The sequence below is a fragment of the Amblyomma americanum genome, chromosome 2 (genome assembly GCF_052857255.1).
Source record: "Amblyomma americanum isolate KBUSLIRL-KWMA chromosome 2, ASM5285725v1, whole genome shotgun sequence".
NCBI lineage: Eukaryota > Metazoa > Arthropoda > Arachnida > Ixodida > Ixodidae > Amblyomma > Amblyomma americanum.
The window spans coordinates 72,730,880-72,749,758 of NC_135498.1; the positions used below are offsets into that span (position 1 = coordinate 72,730,880).

Below are 18,879 nucleotides of genomic sequence, written 5' to 3' on the forward strand. Positions count from 1 at the left end.
AGACAAAAGGTGTGACAAATAAGTCATTCACCTACCACAGCAGGCACTGTCTGAGGTTCAGCTCAGTAAAAAAACAACAACATTGAACTTAATTGCCAAAATACTTTAAAATTTCAGACTAAGAACAAGGAACTGTAATTTAAAATCTGGGCTAGAAAGCATGCATGACGCAAACAAAAGAAGGCTCATTGCACTACAACAGGCAGAAGTTCGCAAAAGAAATCACATGAGGAAACTGCAATAAAATACGTGCAGTGCAATTCAATGTAATTAAATGTGCGGTGTACAAATTATAGAAAATTAATTTTCAAGAAAGATTTTGGCTTTTCTGTTTTTGCCTTCTTTTATTTTTAATATGAAGTTGATCATTCCATTGTCTGCATAAGTTGTTAAGCAATATATATTTGCTGCACAGTTTGCGACAAGTGTGACAAGGAGCTCCTAGGCTTGCCCATTTTCACATGCATCTATGTCCTCAAACCTCGGTAGAGAGTTGAGCGTCAGTTGCCGAACGACATTCCTTTGGTTGTGCCTATGAAGAAATTGTATGCAGGCACTTTGTGTCACAAGCTTTGTAACTACAACGTCCTTGTACATGACTATTGTAATCACGAGGGCAAAGGGAAACTTGAGTTCTCCTCGGTCACGTTGTGCGATTAAGGAATGGGTGTCTTCCATTTCCATCTCACTTCCGGTAACAACCAAGTGTCCTCGGCAACTTTCACACTTTAAAACTTTCATTGTAGCATGCGCACAATACCCGCCAACATAACCAATAACTGGCATTCGTTCTCTGAGTGCATCAAGGTCAGCGTCTACAACTTGAACACTAAAGGAGGTTCCTACATCTCTGACACTGTTTGTCTCTTCGATGTTTCTCAAGTCATCAGTGCTCATCTTTGGCAGGGCATTTTGAAGGCGAATCCTGCCCTCTGCCTCACAAAGTTGTCGAACAGATTTGTGGTACTGCCCACCAGCCATTTTCCAGTACTGTCCAAAACGACTCTGGAGAGGATCCGTTTGAACTTTCCCTAGTAGGAAGTACTTAAAATGAAGTTCACTTATGCAGTACTTTGCCAATGCCAGTAAGGATTGAGCAGATCGCCTTAGGGCACTCACTGTGCCCTGGGTAAGGGCCCCAATGTCATGCCCATAAAATTCCCAGACATCTTGCCAGGTAATGAAACCGTTCAGAAAAGCTACTTTTGGGTCATATGTACTGCAAGACATGGGTTCATCGTAAACAGTACGGTGATGGAAGCCTTTATTTGGCGTTTTTACGTTGACTATATTCCACCAGCGAAGAATGATTTTGATGAAATCTGCTGTTGCTGCCGCATGTTGAAAATAAGTTTCACCACTGCGAGCTGCCAGGGCTGTGGCTACGTGCGGATTAAAAACCTGCAGTACCAGCTTCACATTTTGCCATTCCAAGTTGCTCGGATTAAGCGCCTTGGATGTCAAGCCATACCCAGTCTTTATCAGTAGAGATGACTCCTCTTTATGTAAATATCTCAAATTCTTAAAAGAGGCAGTCATTTTGCATTCAGGACGAACATCATTGTTTGAAAGCTCGAAGCGTGGGTAGAAAAAGCAAGTCCCCTCATTTTTCTGATTCAGCCAATTGTTTCTGATACACTTCAAAAGATGTACAGCATCTACCATATAAAATAATGGCCGATCTGGATCTGCCGGATGTGGATAAATATGGCGAAGCATTTGCTTTGGCAGAAACGTATTCATTACCTTTCTGTTTAGAGAGTTATTGCCACAAAGAACGGCTATGACCTTGTACCCAATCTCTTCTAAGCGTATGATCACCTTCTTCAGTATGACATGAAGTCTCCCTGTATGGTTTTTACCGGAAGAATGTGTGCTACCTCCTTGAATGAGCTCAGCAGACTTTGTATCATAAACACGTGTACAGATGTGGCTGCCTCGCTGGAATTCACTGCAGCACCTCATGTGCTGCCCCCATTATAATCAAAATGAGGCTTGATATGAATTTCGTCAAGCATCAACGTCACTGTCTTTTCATGTGGCTGCAGATGTGTAAATCTTTGGGAAACATACTGAAGAAAAGTTGCATCACAAGAATCAATATCTGGGCACATTTGTACAGATGAGCACACTTTCCTAATAGTGCTCGAATGGGGCAATGCTAGTGTACTTGTTTTTCTCAAATACTTGTAGACATGCGGCGATATTGTGTGGAGAATAAATGCAAACACCATTACCTGTGTGCTGTACTGAATACGCTCTGCAGAGAACAGTGTTAGCTGTTACCTTAAAAATTTCACAGCCCATTTCTTGTTTTCATTAATGCTTGCTTCCAGTTTGTCTAGAAGGGAATTTACTGCAAGCGACAGGTGGTGAGAACTACGACACTCGCCAGACTCGTCAGATAGCATGCAAAGGTTGTTCAAAATTTCCAACAAGGAGTTTAATTTGGAAACCGAGTCTGGTACCACAGCGCTACCAAGATTCTTGATCGCGGATACTTGGTAGCAGGCTGAGACTCGGAGGTTTTCGAACACTGTCAATGACACCTTCAACCAAGGTTCACGATCGTTGGTGATGTTCAAAACCATCGTACACTTTTCTTTATGAATCACAGTCCACTGAACTGACACTGAGGCCCCTTGCAGGCGCGCCTTTAGTTCTTCGAGTGACGAAAATTGGTCTCTCTCCTGCTCCGCTTCATATGACGCCAGTGATCCTTTGACCGCACGGGTGAGTTGGGAAGCTTCTAGTCGGCTCCTCTTAGCATCAGGTGTTTCTCTCTTGCTGTTGCCTGGTGCTGAAAGGTACTACGGTCCCTAGAAATACATGCTAGTCTGGCGTACGCCGCCTGCGGCGGGGTCTGCTGCTGAATGACCGCCGCGGTGGCACTGCGAGCAATCGGAGTGCCTTGACAGCCACGGCGTCTGCGGTAGACGCGCGCGTTTCGCCCCGCGAAACGAATTCCCTGCGTGTTTTCAGATGACTTGCGCATGCGATTGCACTGATTTTTTTTATTTCAGCTTAGCCGTGGTTTTTCAATGCGCAGTTCAGTCATGGGCGTAGCGACGCAAACGATTTTTTTTTTTGCCAACAAATTTGTGCGCGTACTCAAGAGTCGAAGGCGAAACGAACCCACTTACTTTTACACCCTATTCCCCTTTCTGAATACTGCCTCCATGCCGTATTATATACCGTCTTCTGAGGAATTTAAATAAAAATATCCTTGCATCAAGAACGTTACCTACGATTCTAAACTACATGACCGTGTGCGCGCGCAACAATGCGCTATTGACAGCGGCATTTTCATTCATACTATTGATCCGATCTCAACTTGTACGGACTCTGAAGCTAAAAAAAGACTGAACACTGGAAACTTCTAGATGCACGCACAATTAAAACATGTATGATGAGACCCTGAGAACTGTAAATCATGTGCTTTAGGCAAACTGCAGGAACGCATTCCTTAGTGCTTAGGCAACCGAGTTGCAGAAGTAATGAACACAAGCATGCATTCTAAGCAGTTCTTAGAATCCCGTGCTTGGTAAAATCCCGTGCTTGGTAAATTAGCCCATGTTGTGGAGGTCACACGACCTGACAGGGAAAAGATACCCGAGGATCAGTAATGTATAGCACAAAATAAAAATCATTGTTAAACACACCTATTTCCATCACTTTGCACACAGGCTGCCCATATTTTTCTTTGCACCACCTCCTGGCATCTTCTCATATTTAACAGCTTCGGCTGCTCTTTTTTTGGCAGCCCTCTCAACATTGATTGACTTGATGTGGAAGCGCAGGCGAAGCAGAATATAGAATTTGATTATGCCATTAACAATTTCACGTCCATGTTTCACACAGCCCAGAGGCGGAAAATGTACATGTGTTAAAAGATCAGCGAAGCCAACTATGCTCTTCTCTTGCAACTTGTTCAGACTAAAATATGTGGTGAAGCTGTCTTCAAGGACGGCGATAATTATGTTATTCAAGGGACCAGACGGATACAGTAAGCCACCATTATCAAATTTTGCAGTGAAAGCTGCAACCCGATCATTTTCTGTATAGCCACTGCTATAAGTCGTCAAGGCTGAAGCACAATCTATGCACTGGCTTTTTTTCAGTGCTTTTCTAGCCCGAGATACCATAAATTAACACCTCGTGGCTTTTTCCTGTCACACAGGCGCTGTCGTCAGAGGTAACGTGGCGCACAAGAAACCAATGTAGTTTTTAGATCATGAGCGCTCCTTTATCAATTAGTCTGTCCGGTCTAGGCAGCATATTCTCGCTGCACGGCTGTTTCTTCGCCACCGAAACTAAGGAAGTGGCCACTTCTTGAGCACAGTTTCCCGATGGTGGTAGTTTCGCAAGATTGTAGAATGTGAGTACATTAACAGTAACCAAATACTGAGCGGCATTCCGATGGTCAAAGATCCTGATGATTTCCGAACAATGCTAAATACGCTTTCAAGTCTGTCTTGGCTCAAGTTTGCAGTCATCACATACTTAAAACGATGTGTGCTGAGATCGGCATCTGCGACTAAGTGTGCTCTGAATTGAAACACGAAGTTCCTCTGCAATGCTGTTGCTCAAAAGCCCGCCGATTGGGGCCTTTGCATGAATTTCCGACTTTGTGAGGTGTTCAAGGAACTCCTTTAAAAGAAAAAGTTTGTTGACTGCGGGTATAACGCTGTTTTTGGCACACGCGCAGTCATTATCCTGATAAGCTTATTTATTCTTTTGCAAAAGATTCAGTGCCTTCCACGAAATCATAAGAGCGTCCTAACGGGGTGCAATAAATAAAAATACCTTTCATTATATGATCACCAAATAGCTGGAATGCTGGAGCAACTCTCGTTTTCTCAAAAGAATTGGGATTCAGGTGCATGCTGGTGATCTTCGGCATGGCTTTAAGCGAAACACCCTGGCTGTCCATTTTCAAAGCTTCTCGGATCAGTTTGAGCGTGCACCCGACGCTTAGGTGCGTTAAACCATTTGCCTGCAAATGCATTTCGCACGTATTAACTAAATGGTGGAAATCTGAAGGGAAGTCAGATGGCGAATTGAGCTGGCAAGGTGTGGCGCTTGTCACGTTGTCTAGACAGGACGCGATCACACATACATAAGAACACACACACACCAACACACACGCGAGTCAGCGTTCATAGATTTCGCAAAAAAAACAAACACCAGTATTATGGGCTCGCGACCAAGAAGCAGCGCGCACCCCTACCGCAGCCACGGCACCACCGCTCCTGCAGGCACGACGTTCCGAATGTGTGCAGCGCCCTCTGCGCATTCATCCCAGGCGCGGCCAACCAGTTCCGTAGAGAGCTCCGCACGAACGGCAGACTAGCAAGTATTTCTAGGGACTCTAAAGGAACGAAAGGCAGTTGGGAAATACGGTAGGCACCGATCCATGGCGCAACCGCGGTACTGGCAATCGAACTGTAAGAACATTTCCTGTTCTTGGATCCGTGTACGATGTCGTCGTCTCGATGCATGAAGCGTCGAAATGATCGGCGCAAACCTGCACAAACGTACAAACGTTTCGTAAACATCTCAGAATACAATTATTAAAATAGCCTAATGCTAGCCCCTTTGTCTATAAGCGTGTTTGCAGCAAAAAATGTGGCCACAATCAATCTATCTGGGCTTCAGAAGTATCACAATAAACGTGCTGATTAAGTAAAAGCAATCAGGAGCACATAACAATGCCATAAACATTACTTACCTTAGTGTACGAAGTGGGCACGAAGTCCTTCCTTGGAATGGCGCATAACCACTTCTTGAAAGTGTCGTCGTCTTTTGGGAAAGAAAACACTTGTATCTACATATCCGTATCATAATTGCCGGTGCACCCCGGCACACAACACTTGTTCGGCATTTTACTATCCACTGCACATCGCACTCGGAAGCAAAATTGCCGCAAAACAATGACGAGAGTCGACAAACGCGACCATGCCGCTGCAACCAACCGGCCCGCGTGGCGCAGGGAGCGTGAAAGAAAGAACAGCAGGGACAAATATCATGTCGCTGGCGATGCGGCTTCTGCAATTGTCAGCCTTCCGGATGTGACGTCAGAATTTTGAGCGCAGGCCTGAAAGCTGTTCGGGGGGTGATCGAAATATGAAATAGCCGGCCGAATTGCGGAAGGGGAGGTGTTCCCATGGTGTGTCAAAAGATGACTCGCACTCATCTGTCGCGGAATACGAAATAGCCGGCCGAATTGCGGAAGGGGAGGTGTCCCCAAGGTGTGTCAAAAGATGACTCACACTCATCTGTTCTGGCTAGGTGAAACCAGCACTGCTTCTAACTACAGGCGGTATACCCTACAGTATAATTGTACATGTATTTTCGCAGAAAAGATGCGAGAGAGCTTAGGGGGACCCAAACCGGAAAACGTACCTTTTATTGGGGTAGCTGAGTCGTGGGTTACTGGAAAAAGGTCCATTCGTTGACCACCACCCCTTGAGAGGGGTTTTTCTTCTGTGCTTCCATCTCCCTGCTTTGGCAGGATATACAAAGAAAGTTCTCGGCCCTACTTTTTGTTCGCGGAAGGACTAATACTATCGTGTCGCGGTCAAGGAGTTGTCGCGGTCGAATTTACACACCTGGAGGGGTTATAGATCAAGATGATAAATCCAGGCGCTCACAAACAACGACACACAGGGGACACAGCGCTTACTCCCAACTACAAGAATTTTTAATTCAGAGGCTTCTATATATATATATACTACAAAAACCAAAACAAACCCAGAGTAATCGCACGCCACATGCCGACCGATCAGCAGGAAAAAAAATTAACAGGCGGCTTTCAGTCGCTCTTTCAAAAAACTTATCTCCCCATCAGACAAGTCAACTGAGGGGCCACTAACACATGTATGCCTCGTTTCCGCGATATGATAGGCTTCAACTATTTCCCGCGTTACACGATCTCGGTGACGAAAAAGAACACATGTTTTGGAAGAAAAGGGAGAACATTTCTTCTTAAGCTTGCTGCAGTCACGACAATGAAGAACCATATTGTTTGAAGTGTTACCTTTTTGCAAATCTCCGGCATGCTCCATCAGCCGCACATTCAAACAACGACCAGTCTGGCCTATGTACACTTTTCCGCACGACATGGGGATCTTGTACATTGTGCCCACTTTGCATGCGACATACGGTGATACATGTCTGACAGCACATCCTCCTTTTCTTTTATTCGCGCCCAGCTCCGCCTTAGCTTGAATCGTGGGGCATAATGTTGACAGTTTCTTGGGAGCCGAAAACATGACACGAATGCCATACCTGCCGGCAATTTTCTCAATCCCGTGTGAAAGTAGATGCACATACGGTACTACCACGGGTTTGCTGTGTTCTTCTTTTTTGTCGTTTTTTCCCCGGCCCTTTACCCAGCTAATAACCTTTTCACTGGCTCTGTCGATCACATGATCTGAATACCCGCTGTTAATCAGTCTTTCCACCTGATAATCGACACTTTCCTTGATGCAATGGTGGCAAGACTTTGATGCAGCTGACTTCAAACACGAGACCGCGATTCCATCCTTGATGAGCTTCGAGTGTGCTGACGCAAAATTTAACAGGTTTTTGGTGGAACGCGAATGGTAACTCCAACAAAGATAATCTGATTTCTTTGTCATTCGAAGGTCCAGAAACTGCAACTCTCCTTCATTTGGAACCTCGAGCGTGAACTTGAGGTCCATACCACTATCCTTAAACAACTTCACTATGTCTATTACCCTGCGTACGAAGCTGTCACTTTGTCGACGTTGATTAACTAGTCATCAACGTAACGAAAGGCCTTCCGAAACAGGCCAGCTGAATTTAGACCTACCTTTTTGTCAACAAAGCCTAAGAACATGCTGCACAGAGCAGGAGCTACCCTAGACCAAATGCACACCCCAGCGCGCTGCACGAACAAACGGTCACCGTAACCAATCACTATAGGCTTCAAATAGAATGACAGAATTTCTAGGAAGGATTCAAGGGACACACCGTACCTTTCAATAACGCCTTTTCATCATTGTCACCAGTGATGCATGAATGGACGCACCTCATTAACATGTTGTGTGGCATCGAGTAGTACAGGTCGTCCACATCTATGCTGAGGAAATGGCACTGCTCAGGGTTTTCATTCATCAGGCCCCTGACCATGGCTTCTGCGTTTTTGATACCGTATGGGTCATCTATCTTTAGAGATCCTAAATTGCTCTGCAAATACTTTGAGACGTTATCCTGCCACGAGTTCTTCTCCGAAACGATGCAACGGAAGGGCATACCTTCCTTATGCGTCTTCACGCTGAACAAGGCTTCCAGATGGGTTGCCGTGGCTGCCTTCACTGAAGACGCTAGACGTTGAAGGTTGTGGATCTCAAGAATGGTCACTGTCTGCTTCTTCACTGCGTTCGCTCTGAATTGCACTTCTTTAAAGTTCTTGTCAACCGCCGCACTTGCCTTTTCCTTGAATGTGCCGGTAGGCATGACGACGAACACTCCATCCTTGTCAGCAACCAGTGGCCGCATGTCATGTTCCAGCATATATTCAACCAGCCGGTCTGTACTCCCGCGCTTCCTTTGCTTCTCGTCCGTCCTCTACAGCACCGAAAGGCACTCGTCCGCGCATCTAGGAAGAAAGTCGCTAGAGACGCACCCATACACGGACTTTGAGCGAGCGAGCTTTGCCGCGGGATGAAAAATGCGCTCAAAACAAAACTTCGGTCCCAGCTGTAAAACCTTCCGATGCTCCGCTGAAACAGGCTTGTCCCCTAAAACGATGATGTTGCCTTCTTTCGTGCATTTTTGCCGTCCATGCTCTGAAAGCCTGGGTCTTGCCGAATACCAGAGATACTCTGTCACCCTGTCGGTTGTTGTGGACCACTTGCGGAGCATGCGACCATCTCCCTGGAGGCCGCACACTAGTCTCAAGTGATCTTTAAAGAATCTTGCCTGGCGCCACCACTCGGAACGCAGCATCTTGGTGAACCTTCTGGTGTGGCCCCTTGAAGGTTCCATGAACCCACAAACCCCGGCAACGTCCGCAGGGCACCGGACGTACCTTGCGTACCAGAAGAGGTTGCGAGCCTTGCACACGCAAACGGCAATTAGCGACACAATTACTGCTGGGTGAGATAGGTCAAAATTAGAAGAAAGAAAAGGGCTCACTGTACTAGAAATTAGTTGCAACAGGGCAGAAAACTGAACTAGTTGGTACTACGTTCATGATGATAAATCCAGGCGCTCACAAACAACGACACAGAGGGGACACAGCGCTTACTCGCACCTAAACGAATTTTCAATCACAGGCTTATATATATATATATATATATATATATATATATATATATATATATATATATATATATATATATATATATATACTACAAAAACCAAAATATAACCAGAGTAATCGCACGCCACATGCCGACTGATGAGCAGCGAAAAAAAATTAACACGCGGCTTTCAGTCGCTCTTTCAAAAAACATATCTCCCCATCAGACAAGCCAACTGAGTGGTCACTAACACATGTCTGCCCCGTTTCCGCGATATGATAGGCTTCAACTATCTCCCGCGTTACACGATCTCGGTGACGAAAAAGAACACATGTTTTGGAAAAAAGGGGAGAATATTTAATAGAATATTAGAATAATATAATAATTATCGAATAGAATAATAATAGAATAGAGTAGAATAGAATATATAATGATATAGAATAATAATAGAATAATAGGGTAATAGAAGTTCCCTCCGTTTGGCGGTACTTAAGTGCTGCCATGTATCGACAGAAAAAGTTCAAATCTGAGTTGCCTCATTGCTGGTGAGCCGTCTTAATGTTTCCAGCTTCCTTTTCTGAGTTTTTGTACATGAAAACCCAGTTCTCAAGCTCTCCGTTTTCACATGTGCGTAGTTTTTCAACAACGTGTTCTCAGCAGTGCGCAAGGTGTTCTCCAGCACTATGTCAGGGTGGTTCCCAATGCTGCAAATATCTATATCCTCACTGTCTGAAAGCAGATGCCTTGTCAGGGCAGCAACTGTGTGTCTATTGGTTACCTGCGGCATTAAACATGGCGGAGTTTTACGTGCAAGACAGAGTTGACGACAACGGGCTGTGGGAGATTAAGAGCGCCTCTTGTCAAGATTTTATGGAACAGTTCCCTCCAGTTCACCGTCCTGTGTTGTTAAGCTGTCAGCGCAAGCTTCGAACGGTAGCTTCTTCAGGGCAGCATGGGCGTAGAGTCCTGCAACATCTGTGATAGCTGGCAGAGATGGTGCCTTATTTTTGATGTCGTTATGTGTAATAGAAGTTCCGTACTCTTTAACAAAACTTTATTCGTCAATAGGCGTCGTACATGGCTTGTAGAGTTCTTGCATATCTAGCAAGGTCAAGTAATCTTGAGGCATAACCTTTGTTTCTGATTCGAATATCTGTTGAAATGAAACATGATAATTTGATCCAGAGAGACGGCGATATCGGCCAAACCTGCCCTCTAAACTGTTGCTCTGGAATTTTCCGATTAGTACATAATCAGAACTGAGTTCGTCAACGCAGTACCTGCTCAGCTCTATCAGGGAGTATGATGTGAGCCGCAGAGCTGCGTGTGCATCATTTTATTAGGACACCAATATTCGTTTTTTTCCTTCCATAGCTCGAACCTGTCAACGAAATGGTTTAGAAATTCTACGTGTACATCGTTGATGCTTCTAATTGGCTCTTGGATGGGACTTTTAAGGCGTCGCTCCTTGGAAGGGGTTTTCACATTAGCAATGCACCACCACTTATTGATCAGTTCAATGAAAGTAGCTGCGCCTGTCGCATACAGCAAACTAAGCTCAGTTCCGCGCGCTCTCACGGCCTCTACCACAAAAGGGTTGAATACCTTTAGAGTGAGCTTTACATTCTCACGCTCAACGTTTGACGAGTGAAGAGGTTTGTACGTCAGCCCGTTGACAAACTTTGACATGCACTATTGTATGTAGGCGTGCAGATCTCGCAGACTCTTAAATGATGCACCATTAACTCGTACCATCGAACCTGTGTCGTTAAATTCTCGATAAAAAGTGCATGTTCCGGCGTGTTTTTCATTTAGCAAGTTTTTTCTTACGCACTTCAACAAATGCACTGGGCCCACAACGTTACGAAATGAAATCAGATTGTCAGCAGGATGTTCATAAACAATGTCTACTGTGTTCTGTTTAGAAAACAGCGGCATAACTTTCCTGTTTATAGCGTTGTTGTCCGTTTTTACAGGAATAACAGCGAGACCAGCTATTTCCAATTCCAAAATGGTTCTCACAAGAACTTCGTGCAGCAGACTTGCGTCGATACTGGCTATGGAGAGAATATGTGCACCATTTTTGTGGGCTGACAGCAAGGATTGTGTCACAAAATCATGTGCTGTTTTTGCCGCTTCAGAAGAGTTCGACGTTGCTCCAGTCGCTGACCCCCCTTTAAATCAAAATACTGTTGAAGATAAATTTCATCAACAATCACAGTGACCACTGTTTCGTGCGACTTTATATGGTTTGCTCTCTTTATGTATCGCAGGAACCCCTCATCATGTTGCTCTTTTGCAGGACTGGCATTATAACGGCTGCATACCCTCATTAATGTTGATCGGTGAGGTAAAGCTATTTTCCCAGAACTACGAAAGAATTTATAGGCATGAGGGAAATTGTAAAGAGAAGGCTTTAAACTTTTAACTTCAAACACGTCTAAACTGTTTTCATTACTCTGGAATGCCAGAAGCGATTCTTTCCAAACCCATATCTTCACACAAAGAAACCGCTTTGGATTTTAGCTTGCCCAGTTTTGCCATAGTCTTGTGCATGGCTACAAGAACCTTTTCGTTAAACATATGATGACGAATCCGCCTTGCTTGTCAGCTTGGATGACTCGCAGCTCTTTGTGGGCGAAAAACTTAAGAGGGCTCACCAGCTACGAGGCAACTCAGATTTGAACTTTCTCTCTCGATATATGGCAGCACATAAGTACCACAAAAAGGAGGGAACTTCTATTTCCCCTCCAGGTCTGTAAATTCTACCACGACAGCTCGTTGACCGCGCCGCGAAAGTATTAGTTCTTCCGCGAACAAAAAGTAGGGCCGAGAACTTTCTGTGTATATCCTGCCAAAGCTGGGAGACGGAAGCACAAAAGAATAACCGGTCTCAAGGGGTGGTAGTCATAGAATGGACCTTTTTCCAGTAACACACCACTCAGCTGCCTCAAGGAAAAGTACGTTTTCTGGTTTGGGTCCCCCCTAAGCTCCCTCACATATTTTCTGCGAAAATACATTTACAATGGTAGGGTGGCGTATACATCCTGTAGTTAGAAGCAGTGCTGATTTCGCCTAGCCAGAACAGATAAGTTTGAGTCTTCTGACACACCTTGGGAACACCTCCCCTTCGGCACTTCGGCCAGCTATTCTGTATTTCGCGTATTCCTCCATCGCCACTCACGATACAAGCCAGGTGAACGTGTACGAGTGTGGACGCCGATTGGGCGATGCGACCTTGGTGAAAAGCTTTTTGCGCTCTCATTGTTTGTGCTTTCCAGTGTTTATTTTGCAGTGTCTTTGCTGTTGTTGTCCGCACTTTTTGTTTAAGCATCCGGCCGATGCTTCTTCGACAGAAGTAATGCCGCGAAACTGTTGTACTACTTGTTTGTTCGAGTTAAAAACCGTTGGCGCGCGGGAATATCACTGTTCTGGGAGATTCGATCAGCATTATCTGGAAGGATTGCAGCCAGGCGCCACTTTTGAAAAAGACATAGCGCATGAAGACAGGACAGAGCAGAGACAACACATGACGAGCGCTAACTGACAAATGCAGGTTTATTTGAAATCCACACTCGAGGAAACCAGTGCGCATGTACAGCCGCGCAGCCACAAATGGAAAGATTAGGACGCCGATACAGTTATCATGAAAACACCACATATACAAAAATTCAGAGCCCCAAACAAAAGGCAACAGCAAACACCCCTTTTATCTTTAACTTTCAGCATGAATAAAAACTTTTACTTTGAATTGAGGAAAAATTCTTAATGCAAAAGACCAAGGGAAGGTTCGCTAACACACTTGTCCCTTCGAGTCCTTTGGATGTTAGACGCCTCAAGAATTTCTCTGGGAAGCTGGTCTTTGGCGCGGCGAACAACCTTTGTTTTGTACAAAAGAGGACGGCACCCGCAGTCCCTACAATTCATGGTCAAGTGCCTACCGCTTATACCCTCGAGTGAATTGGAGTGCTCGCGTAAGCGATCATTCAAACATCGGCCAGTTTGGCCTATGTAGACGCTACATAAGCCAAACTGGCTGACGTTTGAATGGCCTTCGTCGCCGCGGGGCGGAAGGAAAGGCGCCAGTCGATGTCCAGGCCAAGACACCGCACCGATTTACGCCAAAGAATCGGAGTCCCGTCCAGTGACAGTGGCGCAAGGCGCGCGCGTGAGCGCGAAACGCAAGCCATGGCTACCGATTTGCCCGCGATCAGCGACAGACCTAGGTCGTGTAAGCAGGCGTCAATTGCTGTCAGCGCTCCCTGAAGGCACTGCCGCAAGCGTAGCGTCTCGCCCGGTGGCCCGCGGCACCATAGTGCAATGTCGTCCGCGTATATGGACATGTACACATGGTGTCGGCAGCTCGTGGGGAGGCAGGCCGGCACCACCGGCATGGCCACGTTAAACAAAAACGTGGATAAGAGAGAGCCCTGCGGCACGCCCAGTTCCCCCGGACGAGGCTCGGAGAACTTGCCCCCTACTCGTACGTGCATGGTGCGCCCGCTCAGGAAGCCGTGAACATACTGCAACAGGCGCGCGCTCACACCGGCTCCCTCGAGCACCGCGAGAATTGGTGCGCGGTGGACGTTGTCAAAAGCGCTCGAGACGTCCAGCAGCAGCAGCAGAGCGACCTGTTTAGCCGCTCTGGCGTGCTCCAGCGCCGTGACAACGTCCGAAACAGAATCTGCCGTGCCCCGCATCCCACGGAAACCCGTCTGCCGCTCGTCAAACAAATCAGCATCCGCGACTCACTCGTTCAAACGCTGCAACACCATATGCTCCGTGAGCTTACCCGCCGCCGATGTTAGTGTCACTGGTCGGTACCCGCTCAGCTCCGTAGGTGGGCGCCCTGGCTTTCGGACAGGACAGACGACCGCGGTGAGCCAGTCCTCCGGTAGCTCCTCGCGTTCCCACACCAGGTTGATCTGCTGCAGGAGGATCTCTTGTTGCACATCCAGGTTTCACGGCATCTGGTACGTCACCCCGTCCGGTCCGGGCGCCGATCGGCGGCAGCAACGCTGCAGCGCGTTGTTCAGTTCCGCCGCAGTGAAAGGCGTGTCGCAGAGACCTTCCGAGGTGACGGGAGAGGGAGTGGCACCGCTTTTGGGGCTCTCGGGTGCAGCTAGAGTCACTAAATAACGACTTATACCCCTGTTACACGGGCAGGGTTAACCGCGGTTAAGGAAACCATGGTTAAGCGGAACCATGGTTAGCCGCTGTTACACGGTGAAGGAAACTGCGGTTACGCAGCTAACCGCGGTTATCGCTAACCGAGATTGGCAACCTCGGTTATCGTCATTAACCGAGAAGATGGCGGCGCCCACAGAGACAGCATGCAGGCCGGCCTCCGATGCGAGACGCACGAATTGGCCTCCGCCAACAACGGAGAGCCTGATACGAATCTGGGAGAACCATCTGCCCCATCTTCGTGGGAACGTGAGGAACGCCAAAATTTATGCCGCCATCACAGCCCAATTGAACGCGGGACTACCTGCCGACGAGGGACCCTACAGCACAAAACAAGTTCGGATGAAAATTGACAACCTGAACAAAAAGTACCGGTAAGTACAAATGCTATATTCTGTCGCCCGTGTATAATATTATGCGGTTCGCTGTTACACAGCCGCGTCGGGACGGCTGCGCTCAGTGTGAATGACGCGACTACTCGGAAGGCATGTAGGGCTAGTGTACACACGGCGCTGCGGACCCATTACCGAGCAGTTCACTAGTTGTTCCTACAAAAGTTATTTACATCTAAAAACACGTCTAGTTTTGCGTTCGGCTGGCATGAAATGGTACTCGCACCACTGCTATCGGTGGTGACGAATTACGAGGTTTCCTGTATGCACTAATTGCTTTTATTGAATGAGAACTGCAGAATTTTTTTTTTTTGCGACGCTGTTGATAGACTCGCGGTGGGTTAATTAGCACGCGTCCTCTGTGCATTGTCTGACCGCTTTGTTTTCGGTAAAACACCTTTCTAAAGAAGTTTCATTACGATTTAATTATGCATCGTTCAGTATATACATAACAGTGCAGTGTAAATACATTTTCAGTTTGGTGTTTTCGTTACAGTTTCATAGCATTATTCTGAGTTGCTGCTACAAACTATTATGTCCTGTAATTATGAAGCATAATTTTACATCAGCACTGTCAGACATTTTATGCAATGCTTAATAGATTGCTTGGAAATGTAAATAGTGCTCTCTTTGTTTAGGAAACTGAGGCGTGATGGCACAACCACCGGCTCACCAGGAATTGGATGGGAGTACTACCGAATGCTCCACAAATTTTTGGGAACCCTGGCAACTAATGACGATACCTTGGTTGAAGAAAGTATTGAGGTAGTATGTATTTTTCAAGTTCCAAAGTGTTCACGTCTGAAACTAAATTCAATGACATAAATACGTGTAAATAGAAAATATTCATAAAATGATTTTTATAAGATGCGTTGGCTATGTTGGAATAATTAAAGCTATGAAGGAGTGTGGACTAAAAAGAAAATTTGTGACAACCATAAATTGTGTACTGCACCCCTGCACTCGTATGATTTTCCTCACCAACACTGCACTTAAATCTCAGTACTTGACTTGTTAAAGTGGAAAGACGAGCTAGTTAGTCTTGGTACGTAGAATGCATATATTTTTCAGCCGAAATACATAGGACCCGGAAGAAAGAAGATAGACGCAGGACGAACGCTGACTTCAACTGAAGCACTTTTGCTGATTTATGTTTTGTATGTCCGACCAATTTTAGAATTTGGATCTGTGCTGTTTTCTGGTACAGCTACTTACAAAATTCGCCCGCTCCTTCATTTGGAGCGGGAAGCGCTTCGGTTGTGCCTTGGCCTCCCCAAATTAGTGGCCAATATCGTGCTTTATCTTGAACCCCGTATTCCTCCTTCATTATCTAGATTTCAACTCCTAACTGTTCAGACGTGCCTAAGGATATAGGAATCAGGTTTACACCACTCCTTGTCTCTTTTTTGTTGCCAGCCGACTTCCTTTTTTTGGAGTCCACTGGCCTAGATTTCATACCACGCAGGTAGTTCTGGTACAAAATTTCCTTGATCCTTTAAATGTTCTTTTGTATAACATCCTTCCAACAAAAAACAGTGGGTCCTCTGTAGAAATTGTCTATGATGTCATTTTCTTGAAAAATGCTAAGCATTTACCACCCCGCATTTTAGATGGATTATTAGAAGACCATATACAAAACCTACCTATTAGCTTAACGATAGCTACTGACAAGCAGCTGTGACAAGTTCTGGTACGGCTTCGGTCATCCAATGTAAGAAGCCTTTGTCTGCCTATGCATGAGATGTGTTATCGTCATGGACATGTCCCTCTTGCGTTGGTTACAAATTTGGATTATTGCAATGTAAACAAGGTTTCGTTCGATGCTTTACAGGTGCCAGAGGTGGCAGCTCTGGTTGAAGGGTCTGAGGTGTTCGCTACTTGGGAGGATGCAGGTGAAATTGATGCCAGCCCGAATGATGTCATTGAGCAGCAGGAAGACAGGCTCTACAGCATGCCAGCTCACACAAGTACCAGCATCGCCGCAGTTAACCGAGGCTCCAGAGATGAGGACAACGTTGCCGCTGCAGATGTCATAACTACCCCCAGCAGCGGAAGGAAACGGGCTGGCAACTCCACAATACCGCAGCTGCTGGAGCTGCAGAAGGAGGAAGCTGCCACCGCTGCCAAGCTTGCCAAGAAGTCATACAAGCTTTAAAAGAAAGGGCTAAAACTGCAAAAAGATTCTAACGATATGCAAGCCTCTATGATTCAAATGATGCAGCAGTATTTTGAAAAGCAAAACAAATAAACAGCTAATCACAATTCCAGTATTGTATTTGGTTTTATGGCGATAAGCAACACAGGCTATCATGTGCCAAACACATGGTATAATCTCAAAAATTGGGTGTCCTCAGCGACAGTCCTTGTCCGGACAAGGACTCCGAGGAGCCCAACAAATCAAAACATAGACCTCAGCCTTCTTCTCAGGCCTCAGAAAATAGATCAGGTGCATCACAGAATGCGTCAAGGCACAAGGTAAGAATTTTTAGATCCAGTAGTTCTGTGATATTATATTTTGCTTAAAATCGCCGCTTCTTTCAGAAAACCAAAAACAGATGAATTACCTACAGGTGGTTTATTGCCTAAAAGTAAATTGGGGTGGAAGGGAATGCATTCATTGTAAAATACTGTAAAATATTTTTTCCTTAGCCGTTAGAGCTCTGTGCACGAGAATAAGATGTGATTCACTGTGAGCTCATCTCCACATTTCTCACATAAAGGTTTGTCTTGTTTTGTCATTGGAAAGTTGTGTTAGGTGTGTGTGTGTCCGATGTGCAGGTGGCATAAAATTACCTCTATAAATTGCTCCTGATGCCTGTATGTTCTCCATTCTCCCAGAGAAGGTTTTGCTAAATGTAGCTTATTTTCTTCACTAGTCCATGTAGACTGCCATTTTTCTTTAAGTTTATTTTTTGCTAACTTTATGCATTCTGCACAGGGTATGTTTACAGTCCCGACTTCCTTTTGCTGAGTTTGAGCAGCGCACCACTTTAGCTCTCTCGTTTACTCCAATTCCAAGGTCGCCTGTAATCCAACAGAGCTTAATTACATGTCTTTTTTTTCATCAGTTATTATGTTATGTAGTATATCTCCTATTAAAGGTTCTCTCACATTTCTGGCGTTCAGTGCTATGATTACACTCAGCGAGTCCATGTTGATAATGCTGTTTGGAATGTTCTTTTTGACTATTTTTGATATAGCCACCGAAATGGCATAACATCTCGAGGTTGTATCATACGCTTTCTCGAAATTTAAAAAAACAGCAAGACAGCGTTTTGTGTACAGAAGCTTCACAGACAGTATTTTCAAGATGAACCGGGTGGTCTGTTGTGGAGCATGCATTTTTGAAACCGCACTGATGGACATGGGAGAAGCTCACGGGGTTCTAGCACGAAGGTTAGTCTAATGTTCATGATACTCTCAAAGAGTTTCGCAAGGCAGCTGGTGAGGGCTATGGGCCTATAACTACTGGGAAAGGTTGCTGGATTTTCAGGTTTTAAAAATGGAACTATGATGGCCTTCTTCCAGGCTTCGGGTAGTATACCCGACACCCAAACCTTATTAAAAAAATTTAAAAGTGCCTCTACGGCAGGTTCAAAGGAGTGGGACAGCATTTGATAGTGTATTCCGTCAGGGCTGTGTGCAGTATGTTCACCAGCGAACAAGACTGTGTCGGTTTTTTGAACTTTAAAAAAATTATTATATGGTTCATTTGTATATCCACTCGAGGGAGTCTTTGTTTCTCTGCTGTGTTTTCTAGTGTTTGTAGATTTATGACCACAGCAACTTACTCAATCTCAGTATTTCTGTACACCCTAGTTAAGGTGTTATAAATATAAGTAAAGATAGAAAATCCACTGCATATGCCTGTAACCTAGTCAGCACAATGAACCTTGGTGTATGCAATGCAATGAAAACTTTAATTTTGGGTTAAATCAGCAAAAGATAATTCCAATAGATAACTGAATGAGCTACTCTTTTGTGAGTACATATTGAAATACATTAAAACCAAGCATGTAATGGTTGCA

The 18,879-nt window shown here is 45.4% G+C and overlaps 1 pseudogene; it reads right to left on the minus strand.

Moving 5' to 3' along the window:
- Positions 1 to 300: 300 nt before the first annotated feature.
- Positions 301 to 5,884, minus strand: LOC144119747 (uncharacterized; annotated as a pseudogene).
- Positions 5,885 to 18,879: the final 12,995 nt, after the last annotated feature.